Below are 21,160 nucleotides of genomic sequence, written 5' to 3'. Positions count from 1 at the left end.
TCATTTCCTAGCATTTGGAATGGCACTCTGCAGAGCCTAAGGAGTCAACAAGTCATGGAATGAATATAATTTCACCATCAAAACATGAAAAGGGGTTTTATGTTCTACCAGGGAGAACAAGGCTAGAAAAGTTGTTCTGTTAAAATATGCAAAAGGAGAGTTCTCAGGAGTATTCATAATGGCTCATGATAGCAGAGGTGGAAGGAGGGCTCAAGGGCAATCGGCTTTTTCCAGGAATTCAGCAAATGATTATTTGCATTAAATCTCAGGTTATTTTGAGAATTGAGAGGTCAGCAGTTTCCAGGAACTGGTTTCACTTACTAAGGAAGATTGTGAAAGTAAAGCTGATTTTTAAAAAATGGTCCATGGTAATTGTGAATGTACCCATGAAATCCTGACATAAAGGTTCACCTATGCCAATGAGACAAGGAAAATGTGACATCTTTTGCATTATTGAAATGCCAAGTAGATATACCTAACCTCATTCAGCTTCTTGGCATGAAATGTTAAACGTAATTTTTCATTGTTAAATGTTTTGTTATTGTATGCAGTCATTTCTATTGATTCTATATACTCTTAAGAAAATTATCTTGTGGATTCAAAAAAGCATGAGGATACAAAATAAAAGATGTTGCTTAATGAAAGGGATGGGATCAAGTAGAAAGCACTAGGAAATTATTTAGAGTTCTCGCTGTGGTTAGGCTATTATTGTACAGCCTCATTTAATTCTTATTCATTTCATCCACATTTTATGAACAGGGATTTAAGGCTCATGGTTTAAATAACTCACCTTAGCTCTGCAGTAAAGAATTTGTGATGTGTCTTATGAGGCAGACAATATTGAGAAATTTTTCATACAAATGTCCATCCATTTGTCTTTGTAAAATTGAGAGCTCTAAGTTATAAGGCAGTTGGTAGCATATAACATATGCTCTCTTTCCCAAAATACTCAGATGGAGCTTATAAGTAATATCTATATTTCATTGGTTTTATCCTCATTCATATTTTCCCTCATTCTACGTTCCCTATTACTCCCTACATGAGAAAAATTCTGTTGCTCAGAATGGCATAGTAATAGTGTGTAAGAACCTATAGAAGTGAGCCTGGCAAATACATCTACCTGTTTTATACAGACCTGAAATCAGTAGACTTTGCTGATGATCTGGAAGGAATCTATATCTTGCAGATGATTTAAAAAACATCCTTCACCTTTAAGAATTATTTATCTTTTTAACACAAATCTTTAGTGCTTTCTTTCCTTTGAGTTCGAAAAATGTATTTGCCATTCTTCTTCAGAAAGATGCCAAGGTCAGGGGGTATTAAGGTATATTTTAAAAATTAGCTTTTTGTCTTAAACACTTAAAAATAAAATATTGGTACCACTTTGCTGGCAGGAATTCAGTAGCAACGATAAGAATAGAGTTATCTTCTGTGTATAATGTAGCCTTTACAGTTGCTTTGTTTCCTAGTTTTATAAATTGGGCTTTCTGGTTTCCTTGGAAACCCATTTGTGGACACTGGTTGCTAAGGAACAGCCTTGGCTGCACAAAGCATAAGGAGCCCTGAGTCTGCTGCCGAGTGACTTCATTCTTGGCAGAGACTGGCAGTGGGAATCTTAGGATCTGTTCAAGTGAGGCCTCCATCTTGATTTTTCAGCCTGAAGAATTCCTATGAATTTCCCTGACCTTTTATTCTCCCAATGGTTATCAAAGCTATAAGTGCCTATAGGAACAGAATTATCAAAGCTATAAGTGCCTATAGGAATGGAAAATTAAGTAGCATTTCAGAGCATCTGAGTTCTTATGTCTTTTTCATCAGTCACTTGATAACAATAATTTATTCAACAAAAGAGAATCATTGCTGCAGTTTTAAGATCCCAAATAAGCCAAACTACCTTTTTTTCCCCCTGAATTTAGCCAGAGGCAATAAGAGAATGAAACTAACAGTTGTTCATCTTCACAAATTAGTGTGGTAGCATGATGCTGATGTTAGATTGTGGTCTCAGTTACATTTTATAATAGTCCAGTGTAAAGAACTAGAGATTAGAGTGCATGTAAATGTACTCCCAAATGGTCATCTGGTTAAAAAATGAGATTAACCTTTTCTGTACTGACATATAACAGCTTATTTTTAGAGAAGTACATTCCTAACGTGAGATATACAAATTTTTTACAGTGACTTTATAGGTTATTTTAGGCATAGGAATCTGAGTGTAGGTCTGTCTGTTGTCATGGTCCACGTGCTTCTCTATGTCATGGGTGTGTGTTATGCAAGCAAGAGATGATTAACTTTAAGGTTAGAGGTAGCAAAGTCCTCATTTTCAAAATACATGCTAAGGACAAGTTCCAGCTCTGTTTCTATGTGTCAGGGATGAGGCAGTATGAGCTGTCTTCTTTGGCCCTCAGGCTTGGGGACTGATTTGTGATATGGCAGGTGGTGATGGAATTTAAGCCAGGTGGAGCACCATTCCTCCTCTTTGCTTGGTTTTGAGTGGTAGCATCCTGTAAATTCATCATATTGTGTTAATTATCTGTTGAGTATCTTCAAAGGAAGGCCTTTACAGGTAGGTTATGTTTGTAAGCTCAAATGGTTAAGCAAGGCTCGTGTCTACTTGGACAAGTTGGTTACCTTCTTCTTTAAGTCTAATGTTCATTACCTAAAAGTAATTCCTCACGTGGCTGTCATAGGACTGAGAAAACAGGTGGAATTTTTAGTTAGGTGTCTGGGTCATAAGATGTCCTTAAAAATAGTATCAATTTTTCCATAAAGGCACATATATAGATAGATTTGTAGCTGCGTGGGACTGGAGGTAGAAACAGAATGACTGATGAACATGTTCTAAAAGTGAACTGTGGTGATGGTGTCCAGCTGTATATTTTTTTTAAAAATCATTTAATTGTACAACTAAATTGGGTGAATTTTATAGCATATACATTGTACCTTGATAAAACTTTTAAAAATTTGTAGCTATAAATAGTAGTAGATAATTAAACCTTCCTTCTCATAGGCTACTTTTGAAGGACTAGTGATATCTTAGAGGATGTTATTTAAGCCAGTATATCTCAGAATCTGGGTCATGATGGGCATAAATTATGATGAGACCTTATTGTATTTGTAAGTGCTAGGATACAACAAAGTAATTAGTTGTAGGATTACTATAAACTCTCTAATTTCCTTTTCTGTGGATGCCTTCAACTTTTGTTACTGTAAGGTAGCAAAATAATTAGTGTTTTTGGAACTGATTTAGACTACACTTATTTGTTTGTTTGCTTATTTATTTATTTATTTTTGTGGTACTGGGTACTGGGTACTGGGTATTGAACCTAGGGCCTTAAACATGCTAGGCAAGTACTCTCCTGCTGAGCCTCATCCCCAGACCTTTTTGTTATTTATTTTGAGACAAGGTCTTCCTAAGCTGCCCAGGCTGGCCTTGAACTAGCAATCCTCCTGCCTCAGCCTCCTGAGGAGCTGGCATTATAGTTACTAGGTGTGCAATTCAAGAATTGAGGCCTACTAGTTGCAGAGTATATCCATGTAATTCTACTTTTCAGGTTTATGATTATCTTTCTGGCCTGTATATTAAAATCAGTAGTTTTATTGATCCCCTACTATGTGTCAGTGATTTTAAAAATTTTTATTTAGATGTTGGTGGTGGGTCTGTAAAGAACATGGGAATTCAGTTTTAGGCATGATAAGTTTGAGATCTTTGTTAATCTTACAAGTGGGGATGCTGCACAGGAAGTTGAGTATAGTTTGGAATTCAGGAGAAAGGTCTAGCCTGAAGATTAGGAAGACATAGGCATATAGGTAATATTGAAAGCCATAAAACCAAATGAACTCACCAAGAAAATGTGAGTCATCAGACAAGCGTTCCAAGGATTGATCCTAGGTTACTCCAACATTAGGCACTGGGGAAAAGAAAAGGCATCTGCATAGAGGGCTATGAAGGCATGACTGGCTAGATAGGAGAAAGTCAAAAGAATGGGGATGTTGGATGCCCAGTGTACCCAGAAGGACAGGGGGACACCTGGGATATGCTGCCAATGACTTGGATGAGTCCTGAGAATTCATGATTGAATATGAACCTAGTCAATGGCAATCTTTAGCAGTTTCAATGGAAAGATAAAGCCAAGTCCCCAACATATAGAAATGATTTTTTTTTTTTTTGCGAGAGAGAGAATTTTTTTTAATATTTATTTTTAGTTTTCGGTGGACACAACATCTTTATTTTATTTTTATGTGGTGCTGAGGATCGAATCCAGCACCCCGCGCATGCCAGGTGAGCATGCTACCGCTTGAGCCACATCCCCAGCACGAAATGATAAATTTTTGAGGCAATAGAAATGCTCATTTACCTTGATTTGACCACTACTCATTGTATACATGTGTCAAATTATCGTTGTACACACAAAAAATGAATAAATATTGTGTGTCCATTAAAAAGAAGATGGTACAAAGCCTTATGTAAGAGGGTGGGGTTTAGGAAAGAATGTGGGGGAAATTGGAACAAGCAAAGACAAGTCTTTGGGGAAAGAAAATGGAGAAGAAGCTTGTGAATAAAGTAAGATATAATAAGGATGAATTTAATCTGATACTTGAATCTGTAAACTTTGAGGATTTGGTCTAATTTAGATTTATAATTTCTTGATCAATCCATACTCACTGGTATTATTCAAGTTTCACTTTGCAAGCTGTCAGTTTCTACAACAAAATTTAAATTATGGTGTATATAGTTTAACTAAAGCAGAACTTCCCCACAACCAAAGCAGCAATACAGTCTGGCAGTGAGGACCCTGTACTTCAGGTCATTCAGATTGGCATTTTGAGTCTGTCCCATTGGGCTATATGACCTGGGCCAACTCTTAATCTTTCTTAGCCTTGGTTTCCTCATCTGTAAAATTTGAATAGTAGCATTCTTACCTTGTGGAGTAATTATGAGACTTAAGTGATATAATCCAGTTTAAGTTTTTTACTTATCACAGTATCTACTACCCATATAAGCTTCAAACAGCAAAGAGTAGCTGTTGTTATAGGTTTTAATTTATATTGGGGGATGAAGTAACATATTATTGTAAAAGAATATGGGATTTGGAGTTAGGCATCCTTGGGTCTCTGCCTCATTCCATCTTCAGCTATCTATATATGTTACTAAGTGTTGCTGGATTTGTTTCCTCAGATTTGAAATGGGTATAATGATAAGGAGATTATTAATAAATAAAATATACAATGAGAGAATTAAATGAGATATTTACAAAGCCACATCATATGAAGTGCTTTACTAATATTAATTTCATTTATTTAAAATACAATTGTTGCCAAGTGCTGTGGCAAACACCTAGAATCCCAGGGGCTGGGGAGGCTGAGGCAGGAGGATCATGAGTTCAAAGCTAGCCACAGCAAAAGCAAGGTGCTAAGCAACTCAGTGAGACCCTGTCTCTAAATAAAATATAAAATAGGGATCAGATGTGGCTCAGTGGTGAGTGCCCTTGAGTTAAACCCTTGGTATCAAAAAATAAAATAAAATGCAATCGTCTTTTATATATGTTGGATCTCTTCTGTTAGATTTATATATTAAAAAGAAGAAATATTAATATACTTTTGCAATTTAAAATATTTAATTTTTGAGAATTTTGAGTTCCAGATAGAATGAAACAGTATGGTAGCAATGTAAGAAGATATGTTAACAAGAATGTGAGAAATTATGTTTGTTAAAACCCTGAAGCTTTAAAATGCTACAAATAGAAGCATAGAAATGTGCACCCTATTACACATATATGTAATTATATAAAAATGTTTTTCCATATAAAATGCCTCATATTCTCCAAGTGACCCCAGTCTTTTGAGCCAAGCAAGATTGTTTTTCTTTCTGCCAGAACACCATATCCCTTAGGTCTCTTTATGAAAATGGAGAAAATGATACATACAGCTGGTAAAAACAAAGATGAAAGGGAATGATGTCAGCCAATTACCAATGAAGCCTTCCAAGTAAGAAAAACTTAAGGGGAAAAAAATGAAAAAAAAATGAGGTCCATGTGGCCTTGTTTGATAAAAACCTAAACTGGCCTCATTCAAAAATGGAGGTTACTTGGGCCATTTTGAGACCTCCTGATTGTTCTTTAAATCTTAACAACAACTATTGTTGTCACTACTAGTTTTTGGAGTACTTCATTGTTTTCAAAATACTTTCATGCCCATAATTCTCAGAAATACCCAGTAAGGAAACTAGTATGAGCATCTTAAGAAGAATCAAACTGGTTTCTTTGGAAATTGTGTTATTTTCGATGGGTCAGAAGAAACCAACCTAGTTAGCAAGTTGTTGGACTAAAGAAGACTTTGTTTTTCAGGTGTTATGAAACCAGTGTGAATGGTCACATTCTGAGCTTCCTCGGATACTTGAAAATTTAATTTTTAAGAAAATAATAAGCTTCTAGCATCATAATTCACTTCTACTTTCCCCCTGCACACCAGATATAAAGGTGAATCTCTAAGAATTCTTTGTGACTAGCCAGTTGCAGTAAAGGAAGGCATTTTGTTGAAGCATATGTGATAATCATAATTAATTTCCACTGCTGGTCAATATTATAGCTTTGCAATTTTTAAACCCTGCCATTTATTTTTTAAATTATATAGATTGCAGGTCACTATGGAATACACATAACAAGTTAAATACTATCACTGCTCTGAGAGTGATGGGAGGGAACATTCAAATAAGAGACAGGTCACAACAGCAAAGCAACATAAAAATAGGGGTTGGTGTGGTAGCACTGCAGGACTAAACACAGGTACCAATGTGGGAAGAGGTGTGTGGTTCAGGGACAGGTAAGATGCACCTATTTTTTTGAAAGGAGTTGAACTTGGTAAGTAGAGGAGGTGGGAAAGGGAATGTTGGGGAAGGGAATAGAGCATCTGTGAGGTGGACCTGGGATAGGGAGCCAACACCAACATAGGGAAGATAGAACAGAAGTCATTTTCTATCATTTTCTTGGTGACTGAATGTTGCTTTCAGAGCAAGCATCATTGTTTTCACAAGGCCGGACTCTGGAGCCTTGGGATAAAAGCCAAAATCCACTTTGACTCAATAAGTGATGTTCTTATTGAAGAAAAACCCTTCAATAGTGGGTGTATTCTTGATTTTTCCATTTCTTGTCTTTGTTTCTGTAACATGTTGGCAAATGTATCTTAATTTGGATTCAGGAAGAAAGTTGCATTTAAAAGGAATCACAAGAAGCTTTCTCCTCCGGTTTATTGAAGATAATATTTTCCAAGCATTATTTTTCTGGAGTCTACTCTTCAGCAAAGCTTAGTGCTTTATTTATTATTCCATCGGTGCTCAAAAGTAATGCTAAGTTATCTCATGGGATTATTAAGAGGATTAAATTGCTATAATGTAATGTGAAAACTGTGTACACCAAAAAATATGCTGTAGACCACCTTATAGTGATATTTTATTGTTTAAAGTGATATTTTATCTTATTTATTTTTAAATGTAAGACTCTATAGCTTTTATCCGCCTTCTATATTTGGAAATAGTAACATAAATTTCATTTGTTTTTCCTTTGTTTGGCTTATTTTCACTTTATCTGAGTTCATCCAAACCAGTTCCGTGTGTTTTGAAGGACTGTGTCCTTTGTAGCACCCATCACTCATGCTCTTGGAAAGAGGATTCGAAATGCCATTTTGAAACTAGTAAAATGAAGTTTGGATTTATTCCTCTGCATCTTCTCAATGCATTCCAGAAGATTATTGTAGAGGATATGTTTAATTTGAATTATTATTGTTTCTTATGCCTTAGGTCATGAGAAGTTTTGTTTTGTTTTAAGCTCTCTATTGATGAGGTTAACTAGTCAAGTACAGGTTTGAGGTAAAATTATTAACATTGTGTGTTAGGCTATGCTCTACCAAAATACAGACAAAGAAAAAACTTAAGAGTAGAATTAAAAATCTAAGACTTTAATTTTGAGACAGTAAAAGCTGTATTCTATGACTTTAACATAGAAGTCACCCCAAGTTGAATTAAGATTTATTTAGAAAAGCTTCTTTCACTGAATACCAAGCAGTTCTTTTTATTGTGGCTTTGTGTAAAGGGTTTAGGATTGATTTACATGGCCTTTTACTTATGACTTGAGACCAAGACACTGTACAGCCAGCCAAAACTATGTACAGTGTCAAGAAGCATTTTTAACTAGACAGAGAAATTTATCTTTGTTCCTCTGCTTGCAGTCAGCCAGGTCATTTACTGCCAGAAGAATAGGAACAGTATGTCTTTACAGGCTTGCAAATTTGGCTTTTTTTATAACTATAAATTTTAAAGAATCTTAATATAAAACATTGGAATTCAAACATGGTATTGTGAATTTTTAAAATGTCCATCTGTTTGGCCATATTTCATGATTATGTTCTTCTCCATACTTAATATTTTTCTTTCTAAACCTTAAAAATGTGTACACTGTTATATATGGAGGTGTTTTTTCTTTGCTTCCTATATCTAGACTGCTAACTTTTCCTTTCCACCTAAAGCAGATATCCATCTCACCTACAAAACATCTGGCTGAAGAAAACAAATTTGTTTTCTTTGGGGGTGGAAAGATGCTTCGCATTGAGTGTGGTGATTCTGTAGGGAGTAGTAGAGAATTCTCCGCACCCTATCATCTCCTACGACAACAGGGTACCCTTAGAGAAGCGGATTGGAAAACTAATGGGAAGACAGAGCCTGCACTGTGACTGCCTTTAGGAAGCTAGAGCATTGGCATGGTACAGAAACTCACTCTCAAAGCTGTTTAATATCTTTCTTTCTGAATTATGATGCAAAAATAGAAATAAAAAAGAAAGAGTAGAAAAGAAGCCTGTGGTAGCACAGAGTCTTTCCAGACCTCCCACTCTATGATGGAAGAGGATGTATGTGCCTCATTTATTTAGGCTCTGCTGAGTTCACTACAGTACCCCTAAATGAATGAAAGCTGTAGAGAGCAGAGTGCTAGGGGTTACTTTCAAGGCCAGTATATCTTTTTTCATACTGTGTAAGATCTGTTTGGGAAAGTGGTGTCATTTGGAATCATTTTGCGGTCCAGGAAATTAGCATTGTTCCCAGTGACTAGGTGTGTGTGTGTGTGTGTGTGTGTGTGTGTGTGTATGCGCGCACGTGTGTATCCTCTATTCTCTTTCTATAATATAATGACATATTTTTTCCTTTCTACAATATAATTGCAATGATTGTTTAATTGTAGATTATTTATGTTTCTGGGAAATTTTAAAACCATGTGTCAAATTGTGTGTCTTTATTCCGCATACTTGCTTTAAGTCTTATGGTTGGTTCAAGGAGGAGCTTTGGTTTCCACATTAGTCATTGTCTGCAAAGTTGTCTTCCCAAACCATTCTTCCTTCCTAGACTCCTTTTAATCTTATCCAGGGTGATAACCTGAATTCCCAGTGGTCGGAATACAAGCTGACATGACCTGGTTGCTTGTACCTGGCACATTTGACCATAACATCTCATCTACTCCTCACAATCGCCCTTCCAGAAGGGCACTGTTATTATCCTCACTTTATATATGAGTAAACTGAGGCACACAGAGGTTAAGTCCTATAATTCAGATCACATAGTAGGTGGTGGAGGTGGGATTTACACTTGGGTAATTTCTCTAGGAAACCTTAGGCATTAGTCTGGCACAGGTAGCTGAGAAAACTATTCATTAGTCTGCCACAGTCTGTTTATTTTATTCAACTATTACATATTTGCAGTCTGTTTAATGTCAAAAATTCAAGAAAGCTCTCTTGTTTTTAACAGAAGAGTGATTATTTGGAGCATTTCCAGCATTATTTAGAAATCTGGATGGATCATTAGCACCATTGCCTTCCATGTTGAATCACATTAGAAAGTAAAAAAGTCACAGTGATGACATTACAACATGTTTTTGCTTGAGAATAAAGTGATGACAGGAGATAGGTACCATCACTATGAAGTAAATATGATTTTACACAGATTTTTCATGTTTCATTACTTTCTTTCTTTGCTTTGTTTTGCTTGGCTTTCTTTTTTAAATAATAATACCTTTCTTTTTTAAATAATAAGACAAAGGTATCGTTTACTTCTTTATTCCCTATCTTTTTATTGACTAAAGTTAAATGATCTTTTGTCATATCAACAACTAAGTGGTGTTTGTGTCAAGCAAGAGCACATTTATGATTGACAATTTGCTGTGCATGTTTCCTTCTGGTTTCTTGTTCCACTGTGATGTATTCAGTGATATTTAAGGCTTTGTGAGTTTTCAGGTTAGTATATACATCAATTTATCTCATTAGTAAAATCCAGTGGATGCCTCTAATCAAAGCTGTTAATTGCAATAGCATGATTCATGAATTACATTCATCAAATATTATAGGACTTCTTCTTGCTTTTATTATGAGAATTGTTTATAAGACCTTTATTACTTTTCACTTTATCTTTTTATTACAGATTCGTTATAGTTGTGAAAATGCCAAAACTTACCCTGCAGGTATTTTTTAAAGGTAATAATCTTTTAAATAGATTTATCAAACTTTTTGTGGAGATTTCTTATAACATCCCCAACTCATCATTAATTTAGTCATATAATAAATATTTATTGCCTGAATTTTATGTGCTAAGCTGAGTGCTGTTAACTATATAAATAAACCTGTTATTTGAAAACATTTTAAGGAGGTTGAATTCCCTAGCCATTTTTATTGTTTATTTTGAGACAGGGTCTTGCAAAGGTGCTTAGGGCCTCAATAAGTTACTGAGACTGACTTTGAACTTGTGATCCTCCTGCCTCAGCTTTTCAAGCTGCTAGGATTATAGGTGTGCACCACTGTGCCTGGCTCTATTCAGCTCTTTTTACATTTTATTCCAAAGGGGGTACCAATGACCTTTCCTCTGAGGGTGAAAAGAAACAAAATTCCCTATTCTGACCATTTCCTAATTTCTGTTAACCAAGAGGGTGGGTGCTCTGGCAGGTGTAGTCTCTTGTGAACTCTTGGGCACACCTGTACTCTTCCTTGGCCACCTTGCCCTTTTCCTAAGTGACCAGTGCCCTTGTTCTCTCAGAGTAAGAGGCAGTGGGATTTGGTGAGTTTCCCACTGTCCTCTGCAGTACAGGTGAAGCTGGTGTCTGCAGGTTTCCAGAATGCTGAGGAATTCCTGGAGGTGAAATCCTCCAAACTCAGCAAAGGAGTTGGAATATCCAAAGAGAAACCTTAGAAACTGCAGATTATAAGAAGAGAATGTCTCACAAATAAACCAAGATATAATGGTGCACCAGAGTCAGGAAAGAAGTGTACCACACTGGAACTTCTCGAGCAGGAACATACCCTAATAATAGCTTCATTATTACCTTATGTTGTGCATTAGATAATATTCCGGGGGTGGAGTAACCTTAATGAAAACAACAGAAATTTGTGGTACATCAGATGTTGGAAAAACACAATTATGTGCTGATACCAGAATGTTTTGAAGGAGTGGCAAGTGAAGAAGTCTTTATTGATACAGAGGGAAGCTTTAGGGTTGACAGAGTGGTAGAGCTTGCTAGTTCCTGCATTCAGAATCTTCACTTATAGCAGGAACACATATGGGAGAAGAACACCAAAGAGCAAGTTCGATTAGTGATAATAGATGGCATCGCTTTCCTTTTCATCATGACCTTGATGACCTATCCCTTTGAACTTGATTACTAACCCAGCAAAATGATCAGCCTTGCAAATAATCACAGATTAGCTGTAATTTTTACCAATCAAACGACAACAAAGATTGATTAAAAAAAAAAAACAAAACCTTGCTGGTTCCTGCATTAGGGGAGAGTTGGGGATATGCTGTTACAATATGGCTAATTTTTCAATGGGACAGAAAGCAAAGATTGGCAACATTGTACAAATCACCAAGCCAAAAGGAATCCACAGTACTGTTTCAGATCACACACCTCAGGGATTTGGAGATGCTGTTCCCACAGAAGGTTCACTGAATATCCAGAAAAGGTCATGAAAACCAGAGGAAGAACAGTAACCCCAAAACAAATCTAAAGTATACAAATGTATTGATGTGAAATTAAAAATAATAATGAGTCTCCAGTCCTTGAACTTAGTAAGAGTGCATACTTTTTCTTTCATATATTTTGAAAATGATCAGAATCTAACTAAAGCCCATGATCTAGTATCCTATGAGGCAAAGAAGTCTCAAATCTCTGTTCTGCGTCTCCTCTAATGTCCCTGGGACCCTGGTAGGCACTGGACCTCCAACTTGAGAAGTGTTCAGTTGGAATTTTCCAAGGTATCTAAGAATCAAATCCAAAGGCACTTTGTAGTGTCCTCATGATGTTGAGGGAGTTTTCTGCTGATAAAAGTTAATAACAGTTATCATAGCTTAGATGATGAAAATCATGATCAATATCAAAATAATTTTATTTCCACATGCACATAATTCTGTATTGACTCCAGGCATGTAGAATGAAAAAGACATTGAATCTGTTCCCATGCAGTTCTCGGCAGCATATTACAAAAAGGCAGCTGAAGGACATCAGTTGCAGGTGTCTGCAAACAACTACACAAAGACCTTGGCATTATCTGTAGTCACCTAGGAATAGGGCTAAGTTTTCAGATGACAGTTGGGTAAAGATTATTGACTTTTGCCATTAAGAGACATCATAGTGACTTAAACTTATTTTTGAGTTGGAATGTCAAATTTGAATGGTGATTTTGCTTATTCAAGTTAGATCAAGTGTTGCCTGGGAGAAGATTCCACAGTGACTCCTATCTAGAATCAGTTCTCTGTTGGTTTTTAATCTGCACTATCAGACTTTACATTTAACACAAATCACTGTTGACATCATCCTCATAGCTATGATTTGAGTGTTTTTGCATGCCAGGCAGGCATTTTATGTAATTATCTCTGGTTATCACTAAAGTTCTGCTGCAAGGTACCCTTATTCCTGTTTTAAGGATCAAGCAGTGGGCTAAATTTTCAAAGGGGAAACTGAAGTGCTAGTTGAGATTCAAAATAGAAACCATCTGGATGCAGGCCCCAGGTCCTAATCCCTCAAGCACAGATGGAGCTTCCTTCTATTTTTCTCCACTTGGTTTCTGTTGCTGTGGACCTTGGTTGCTACTCTGGATTGTTGAGAGGTGGTTCATTTATTTTAATCACTTAACAATGATATATTGGGCTCTCAGTTTTGGCAATTGATCAATACCCAAGACAGTAAGTGCCTGCCCTGCAATGCACTTTCAGGTAAGTACCAGGGAACATTCATTTGGGTGAAGGGAGATGATTTGGAGTTCTTTGAATCTTTTTATGCAGATCTTAGATGATCTTCAAAAAAAAAAAAACATTCTGCAATCCCTAGACCTCTCAGAATTAAATACAGCGTTTCTTCAATATCAAAGCCATCATACAAATAAATGTCAGTGCTTCCATTTAAGAGTGACATTTTAAAATAACAGGGAGCTCAGTTGAAGTGGGAATCACAACCAGGGTGCATCAGATTGTACCTGACAGAAGCATTCCACATGTAGACAGCATTCTCAGAAGGCTGCTTAATAGATTAAAAGTCTGAAAAATAGGACTTCTGGGTTTCCAAGGAGTTGTGGTGACTTACACGGTATTTTATGAAAGATGACATGTTGATGGTGGATGTTGAAGTTTACTATGCTGGGACTTAGTGCCAAAAAATCTCTGGCTGCCACTTAGTTTTGAGTAGATGCCAGATAACTATATTAAATGTTTGGCTGTTTTAGAGTATTGATGTGTTGGGCTTCCTGTCAAGCACTAAATTGAGCCAAACTGCATTCACACATCTTCACTTCACTGTGTTGCCTTCTTTAAACCAGAAGCTCTTTCTGCCAGATTTTTCCAGCTAGAATATTATTCTTATTAAGTGTCGTGGGTTGGTATATCCTGCTAGAATTATTTGTGAGTCATTCTTTGGGTAGAAAAAGGGACAGTAGCTAAAACAAAAGAATCCAAATGAAAAATTTTGGAGAACTGAGACTTGTAAATGTTTTACTTACTGTTTTAACGTCCTCTACGTACTCAGAAGTGAAGCCATTTTGTGTGGTGAACAATCACCTGTCTAATCCTCTGATTTCAGAAAAGAAAGGTTAACCTGCCTTACGATAACAAAATGACATGTGCAGCAAATTTGTTGTTCTTCTTCTTGGAGATGCTGGAACTGATTTCAGGATTGGAAACTGCAAATAGTCACAGATGAGAATTCCAGTTCTCCATTTAAGGAAGATATTGTGGGGTTAGTTAGTTCTCTGTTGCTCTGAATTTTCTGTTGTTCTTTGCTGGTGATGTCAATTTTAAGAATTCTACCCAGCTTTATTGCCTCACAGCCCCTTCCCACTCCCTTCATCACTACGTGTGCTTTCTCATAGACTGAGGGATCCTGTAAGTCTGCCCTTATCTGAAATCTTGAATGTTTTATGCCCAATCCCAAGTACTTCTTCCCCCATGTGGACTTTGCAATCTGTGCATGTCATTCATCACAACTGACAATGATTGCTTCCTCACCTAGCCCTTGGACCACCTGTTCCAGCCTTTGTAGCTATTGTGTTCTGTGTTTTCCATTTGGATTCTTTTGTTTTAGCTACTTTTAAATAAATGTCCTTCATTTATATCAACTATTAACTATTGGTTGGTTATTTTGCTGCTCCATGCACCTGTTGAGTACAGACTTAAGTACTAAGTATGATTGTGCACAAGTGTATCTGAGCCACTCAATACAAATACACACAAACATTACTCACATAGTAGTATGTAAATAAAAATTGATGATGATGTGTTTATCAGGAAAGCAAAATACATAGTGTCTGTGTTTGGTAAACATCTATAAATCTATTTGCATACTTAAGAAGGACCCAGTGATTAGTTGTTCTGATCATGAGACTGATATAATGGGACAAAGCATGCCCTCTAGTCATCATACCTTTGAATCTGTGAAGTTGGTATTTAAAAGATAATAGTCAACTCTGTTGGATATGAAAGATAATCCAGGATACCATAGAAAATAAATGGTCAAATGCATTATTGGTTAATGGGCATTTTATTATACTAAGAAAATAGAATTTAGACCAAAAACACATGCTCAAGTATAGATAATTCATAGGAATTAGATATAGATATTCTACTTAGAAAAATTTTAAATTATCTTTATTATGGAGAACATCATATACTAATGTTAGTACTTTGTCAGTCTGTAGGGTGTTTTGAAAATCAGAAGAGACTAGCCAGCTATTATTATTCTCAACAGTGTAACAAAATGGGTTTTCTTATTCTGACTGGTTGCAGTGCATCTTTTTAAGCACCACCTGTGACAGTTGGGGTTAAGTGTCACACTGTGAGCCAGCCAGAATCCGCTGTCCATTCCTCCCCCACTTCTAGGTGTTCAAGTTCTCCATAGTCTGGAGTTATATCCCTCCCCTAAGGTAAGTAGATTTCTTTCCTGTGAAGCTGGCAGCCTGTCACTGGGGTCTCAGAGAGAAAACAATTTCCTAGAGGGATGAAGACCTTGATTATATTTGCAGGCCCACTGTGATGATTTCACAGAATACTGGTTTATAAATTGCTTTTGGTTTCTTGGGAGAGAGGTATTATATAAATCCCATGTTTCTAACCTTCAGATTTTTCTATGCAGCAATAAAGCATGTGTATTTCTGTGAAAAGGGGTCATGGGTAAGAAAGTGGAGAGGTGTTAGAGGTAGCAGCCACCAGAAGCTTTAGTTCTCATCTGACTTTTCATGTCTATACACGATGGCATCATCCTGGGGTGTTGCCTCTAACATTATTCTTTTCCTTGTCAGCAGTTTTCTCAAAACTTTTATTTTTTTGTTAGTCAGCGTTTCATTGTTCTAACCAAAATAACTGACAAGAGCAAAAGCTTATTTGGGGCTCATGGTTTTAGAGGTCTCAGGCTCTGGTCAGCCAGCTTCATAACTCTGGGGCCATCATGGCAGAAAGACATGGTAGAGGAAAGCTGCTCACCTGGAGTCAGCCAGAAGGCCAAGAGAGTGCTCCACTCACCAGGGACAAAATACAAATCTCAAAGGCACAGCTCCAATTGCCTGCTTCCTTCAGATCCACACTACCTGCCTATAGTTGCCATCCAGAACAGTGGTCCTTTCAAGTTATGGATTCATCAAATGAATCAATCCACTGGTCAGGTTATGGTTCTTGTAATCTAATCATCTCACCTTTAAACAATCCTGCATTTTGTCTAACACCTCAGTTTTTTTGGGGGGGGACACCTGCTTTCCAAATCATAGCAATATCCCTACCATCATGATAGATGGGGTCTAATGATGGGCTTTGCAAAGCATGACTTATTATCTAATTTGCAGAGGTCATTCTAACAATTCCAAACCCCCAGAGTAGTTTTCTTCCTATAAAATTAGACTTTGGAGACTGGATAATTTTTTTTTATAAAAGTATTGAAATCAATCATATATCACTTTATCTACCCATTTTGGCCATAGGTAAATGTTGATAAAGTTAGTAGATTTTCTGATCATTAAAATCTATTCCTGAGAAAAGTAAGGGAGCCTGAACCTCATTCTTCATCATTTCAGGGAGTTCCAGTTCTATATCATTGACTGAAAGAATTACGTAAACATAAAAACCAAATGCTCAATCAAGTCCTCTCAGTGGCTTTCCCTACCACTGGGGTCTTCATTCCTCTGAGCTTCAAATTGATGAAATGATTTTGGCTACTCATTTATCTTCAAATATTCACTCAAAGAAAAAAATTCCTGGGTCTAATTTTGTGATATACTTAAATCTCTGCATGCCATAATCTGATTTCAGGCTTTTCTTATACATGTTGACTCCTCATATCCTCATCTTCTGTATTTCATCAACCTATGTCTAGAACTTTTTTCTAAAATTAATTCCCAACCTGTATCTAAAACTGCCTCATTCTCCTCAATTAATGCTTTACTCCAGCTAACTTCTGGTGTTAGCTGCACATTTCTTAATTTGCCTTCTGATTAATATCTCCCTCTCATCCCTGGGACCTGATACTGCCTTTGGCACTTGTCTCTGGCTTTCATCCCTTGCTAAAATTCATTCTTGCTCCTCACATGGCCTTTTCCTTGGTTACTCTGGGAAAATTTCCCTTCCTCAGTCTATCAGGCTCCCAGAACCCTGTCCTGTCTCAGACACTTGTGGACAGAAAGAAAGCCTTATCTGGTGAATGGGAACCTGAGGCTATTCCCCTCCATGGAGATGGTGCTACATGTGTACTTGATGAAATTCCACCTTTCTTTAAACACCTGGTTCAAATCCCATCTGCTTCATTAAGTTTCTCAGTTCCACCAACTCACAGGTTTCTGTCTCTTCTCTAGAGCACTTATGAACTGTCCTAGACTCTTCATACTTACTGTTATTATTCAGAATATGGCTATGCACTAGGATGAAGAAAAGGAGTTATTTATGTACAGCTAATCTTATCCTCCAAAACGTCTAGAACATTTTGAATGCAGAAGTCATATTATGCATCTTCACATTCTATATGGCCTTTATCCAAGGGCTGTTCATTTAACACAATGGTAATCATGACCAGCAAACCCTGTAAACCTTTTAAAACCAGAGTAGTCATGAGAAGAAAGATAAGCTCAGTCTGAAAACAGAGATTTGAAATCTCTATCCCCAACCCCATGTCTTATTCTGCAAGCTAGAAACCAGGCTGGTTGCAAAGTATGGCTTTTATCTATTCCATAAATCCAATATCCTGAATCTGGCCCTCGTCTGAACTCTGCACAGGCTGAAAGCTGCATAATTTTTCATGTTCGCATAAAGCAAGATCTAAGAAAAGACCCGGATCTCATTAAAGAAGCATTGTGAACAAGCAAAAATATTTCAGGTAATTTTACAGTGGAGTTTTTATTCTTTACTTACCAAACTGACTGTACAACCGATTGATGTCTTCCTTCAATAGTCCTCATTTCCAGTGTGGTGTACATACGTTTGAGTAAGCAATTGCTAATATTTTAGAGAGTAAGTTCTCTGGAGCTTTTAAAATCTCATCTGTACCTTCAGATTTTAGAGAAAGGAAAGTAAAGATTGGAGTGAAATCACTCCCTGAAAAGAATAAATCCTTAAGAAGGGAATGAAAAGGGGTGGGGAGTGATGTTACTGTCCATGGTTCTGACTTAGTTTTACCACCAGGGAAGAAAGATTCATTTGTGGAACATGCCACTGATTGTGGTTTACAGAACCAAAACAAACAAACAAACAACCCCCCCAAAAACAAAACAAAACAAAAGAAAAACAACAACAACAAAACCAGCAGTAATAATAATATAACTACTTTGAAACTGTACTAAAACTTTAAATATCATTCATATTTCATATATATATATATTTGTCTGAATATGAGTGTACCTATCTAGGGGTGACTTGTGGTCTTCGTTCCAGAATAATATGTTTTGATCTTCAAGGTTTGTATACTATGCTGAAATTGTGTTTGAAAGAAAAAGGAAGACATATATGTGTGTACATACATGCATACACATATATTCATCCATACGTATACATGTTTTCATTATATGCTTTTGAATGTACTTTAATGCTCTAATAGTTAATTTTTAAAGGTTAATAATTTATTTTAATACTATTTATGAAATTCTATAATAAACTAGTGCTGTTTTAAGATCAAAATAAAAGACGGTTACCAGCCTTAACCTAGCAAGATTTAAAGAAATTAGAAGGAAGTTTTGATAGTCCTGCAGTTGACACCTAGGCATACAGTATGACATGGATTTATGACAAGGATTTGTGATATATTAAATTGTTATATTTAATACAAGTAGAGAAGATAATTTGAACACCAGTATACCAGTGTTCTCTAGGAAGCCCTATCAAAGAAGTATTGGGGAACGCTGTTACGTTTCTCCTTATCATTCCAAAATCCCCAAAGGGAAAGAATAATATGAAATCTATTTTAAGATGGACTTGATACTGAGTTCATGCCTCAGTTTATGGAAAGAAAGGGAGCTGGCTGATCAGGAACACCAGTGTGAGACAGTTCATATTCTCCTGCTGGTTTTGTAATAGGGTTCAGTGGCTGAGCTATAACTAGAAGACTGATGACAGGAGTAGAGGGCAGAGGAGCAAAGTCCATGATATCTCAAATCTGAGGGGAAATTGCAAAACCTATTCTGCTAATGCATCAAGCTTGGTGTGCCAGAAACCAAAACATTATTTCTCCATTTACTTGCCCTCTCTCCTGCATGATCTCCCCTCCATGAGCCCCCTTTTCTTCTGGCCACCCAGGCTTAAAGGCTCTGATTCTTCTCTAATTTATCTTCTTCTTTGCTTTCAAGTGAACCTAGTAGGCAGTTTGTCAAATCTGTCTCTCATATCTGCCTGTTCTCATAAATCCTTATGCAATCCCGTGTTGTCTTTATGATCTCTCACAGAGATGGGTACATGCAGTAGTATCATGCAGTGGGAACTCTGGTGCTACAGATTCCTGGGGCCATATCCCTACTGCACCATTTGGTAATGTGGGCAAGGTTACAGCAAGATACAGTCTCTCTAAGCTTCAGTTTCCTCATCTCTTAAACAGACAAAAATCATAGCAGCTGCCTGCTTCAATTTTTTCAGGCCTCTGCTCACATCCAGTCTCTTTAGAAAGGTTGTATCTGATCAACCTTTCTAAAATAGACTTCCCATCACTTTTCCCTTTATCCTATTTTCCTTTTGAAAATTTATGACCACTTGCTGTTCTTATCAAGTATGTGTTTCTTTAGTTGTTTGCATGTATTCTAACCTAGAAGGTGATTTCCATGAAGACAAAATTCCTGTCTGAGGTTTTATTCGTTGCTGTATCCCAGGATTCCTAAAGAATATTTGTATCACAAGCTCTTGAAGAATTATCGGAGCATGGTGGATATTCAGTAGTGTTGGGTTAATGAATAAATTAAGATTCAGTTCACTATGAGAATTAAATGAAATCATGTGTCAAAGTGTCTGTCCAGAAAGTGTAAGCTTTCAGTCTCCATCACTGTTTTCTCCTCTATCCAATCCTAGGCTACACTAATAATTTAATATTACCAAACAATATTCTGATTAAGTCTATTACTAGCTTCTCATTGCTCCCTACCAACTAGAATGAAAGTTTCTTAGCTCATTCTTCAGCTATCACCATAATAAGAACCCAGCTATATTGTGAAGATTTTGAAATTTTATGCTACCTACAAGCTAACAACTTAGACTATAGTAGTTTTATAGATATTAGCTAAAGACATGAGTCTCCTGGATCAGAGACAAAAGACTTTGACTCATGGCATATTGGGCAATAGGAGCTTCATATTTTTATTGGCTCTCCGCATTAGTCCCATGAGGGTGATGTGGAGTAGCCCAGAGGAATGCTGAGCATTTGGTGGAGTTGGATCATTGCTAAGAAAGTCCAGGCTTAGAAAATTCCAGTCTTATAAGAGGGGCAATATCAAACCTTTGCCCCAGAAGGAGAAGACATACTTATTATTCTGGTAAGGAAACAAATATGCCATCTATTCCAAAAAGAGGCATTATTGCCATCTTGTATGACTGTTTTCTCTATGCCAATTTGAGAAGATAATCTGGGACAAAAGCTATCATGACATGTAAAAGTGTCATGGTCAACTCTTCTATACTTATTTTCTGTGACTCTTAACGCTAACCCTACATTGCAGAGAGCTACAGCACATGTTATTTCGTTTTGTGTTATATAACTTGTTGACTTTAGGCCTTAGGGTATGCCTTTCATTCTAACATTATCCAAGTAAAATCTCATCTTTAAGATCCTTCTTTTCCCCTAGATATCTGCATATCTTGCTTATTCGCTTCCTTAAATTCTGTATTTAAAGGTCCTCCTGATCTCTCTCTCTCTCTCTCTCTCTCACACACACACACACACACACACACACAAAAACTTGTTTATAGTCTCTTCCCCTCTAGAATCTAAGCTCTTTGAAAGTAAATACTTTGAATATTTAATATGCTACTATAACCTCAACCCCCAAACTGTACCTGACACATAGTTGGGGGTACATAAGTACTGGCTGGCTCTGTATGTTAGTTTTGCATTTCATTTTCTCCATGGCTCTTTCTAGGTTTATTACATGGAATGTGATCTTACCATTTGCTGAATCCAAGTTCTTACTTGAATTGTCC

General features: G+C 36.7%; 1 protein-coding gene and 1 pseudogene across 3 annotated transcripts in view; both read left to right on the top strand.

Annotated features, from left to right (window-relative positions):
- The window catches only part of LOC125616168, a 36,397-nt pseudogene extending 24,384 nt beyond the window's left edge, over positions 1-12,013 (top strand).
- The window catches only part of Dclk1 (doublecortin like kinase 1), a 327,730-nt gene that overhangs the window by 49,729 nt on the left and 256,841 nt on the right, over positions 1-21,160 (top strand). The gene's annotated exons all lie outside the window — the stretch shown is intronic.

Source organism: Marmota marmota, unplaced genomic scaffold (assembly GCF_001458135.2).
Source record: "Marmota marmota marmota unplaced genomic scaffold, marMar, whole genome shotgun sequence".
NCBI classification, from domain to species: Eukaryota; Metazoa; Chordata; class Mammalia; order Rodentia; family Sciuridae; genus Marmota; species Marmota marmota.
Note: the sequence above shows the minus strand (reverse complement) of the source record. Positions and strands in the feature narration are given on the sequence as shown.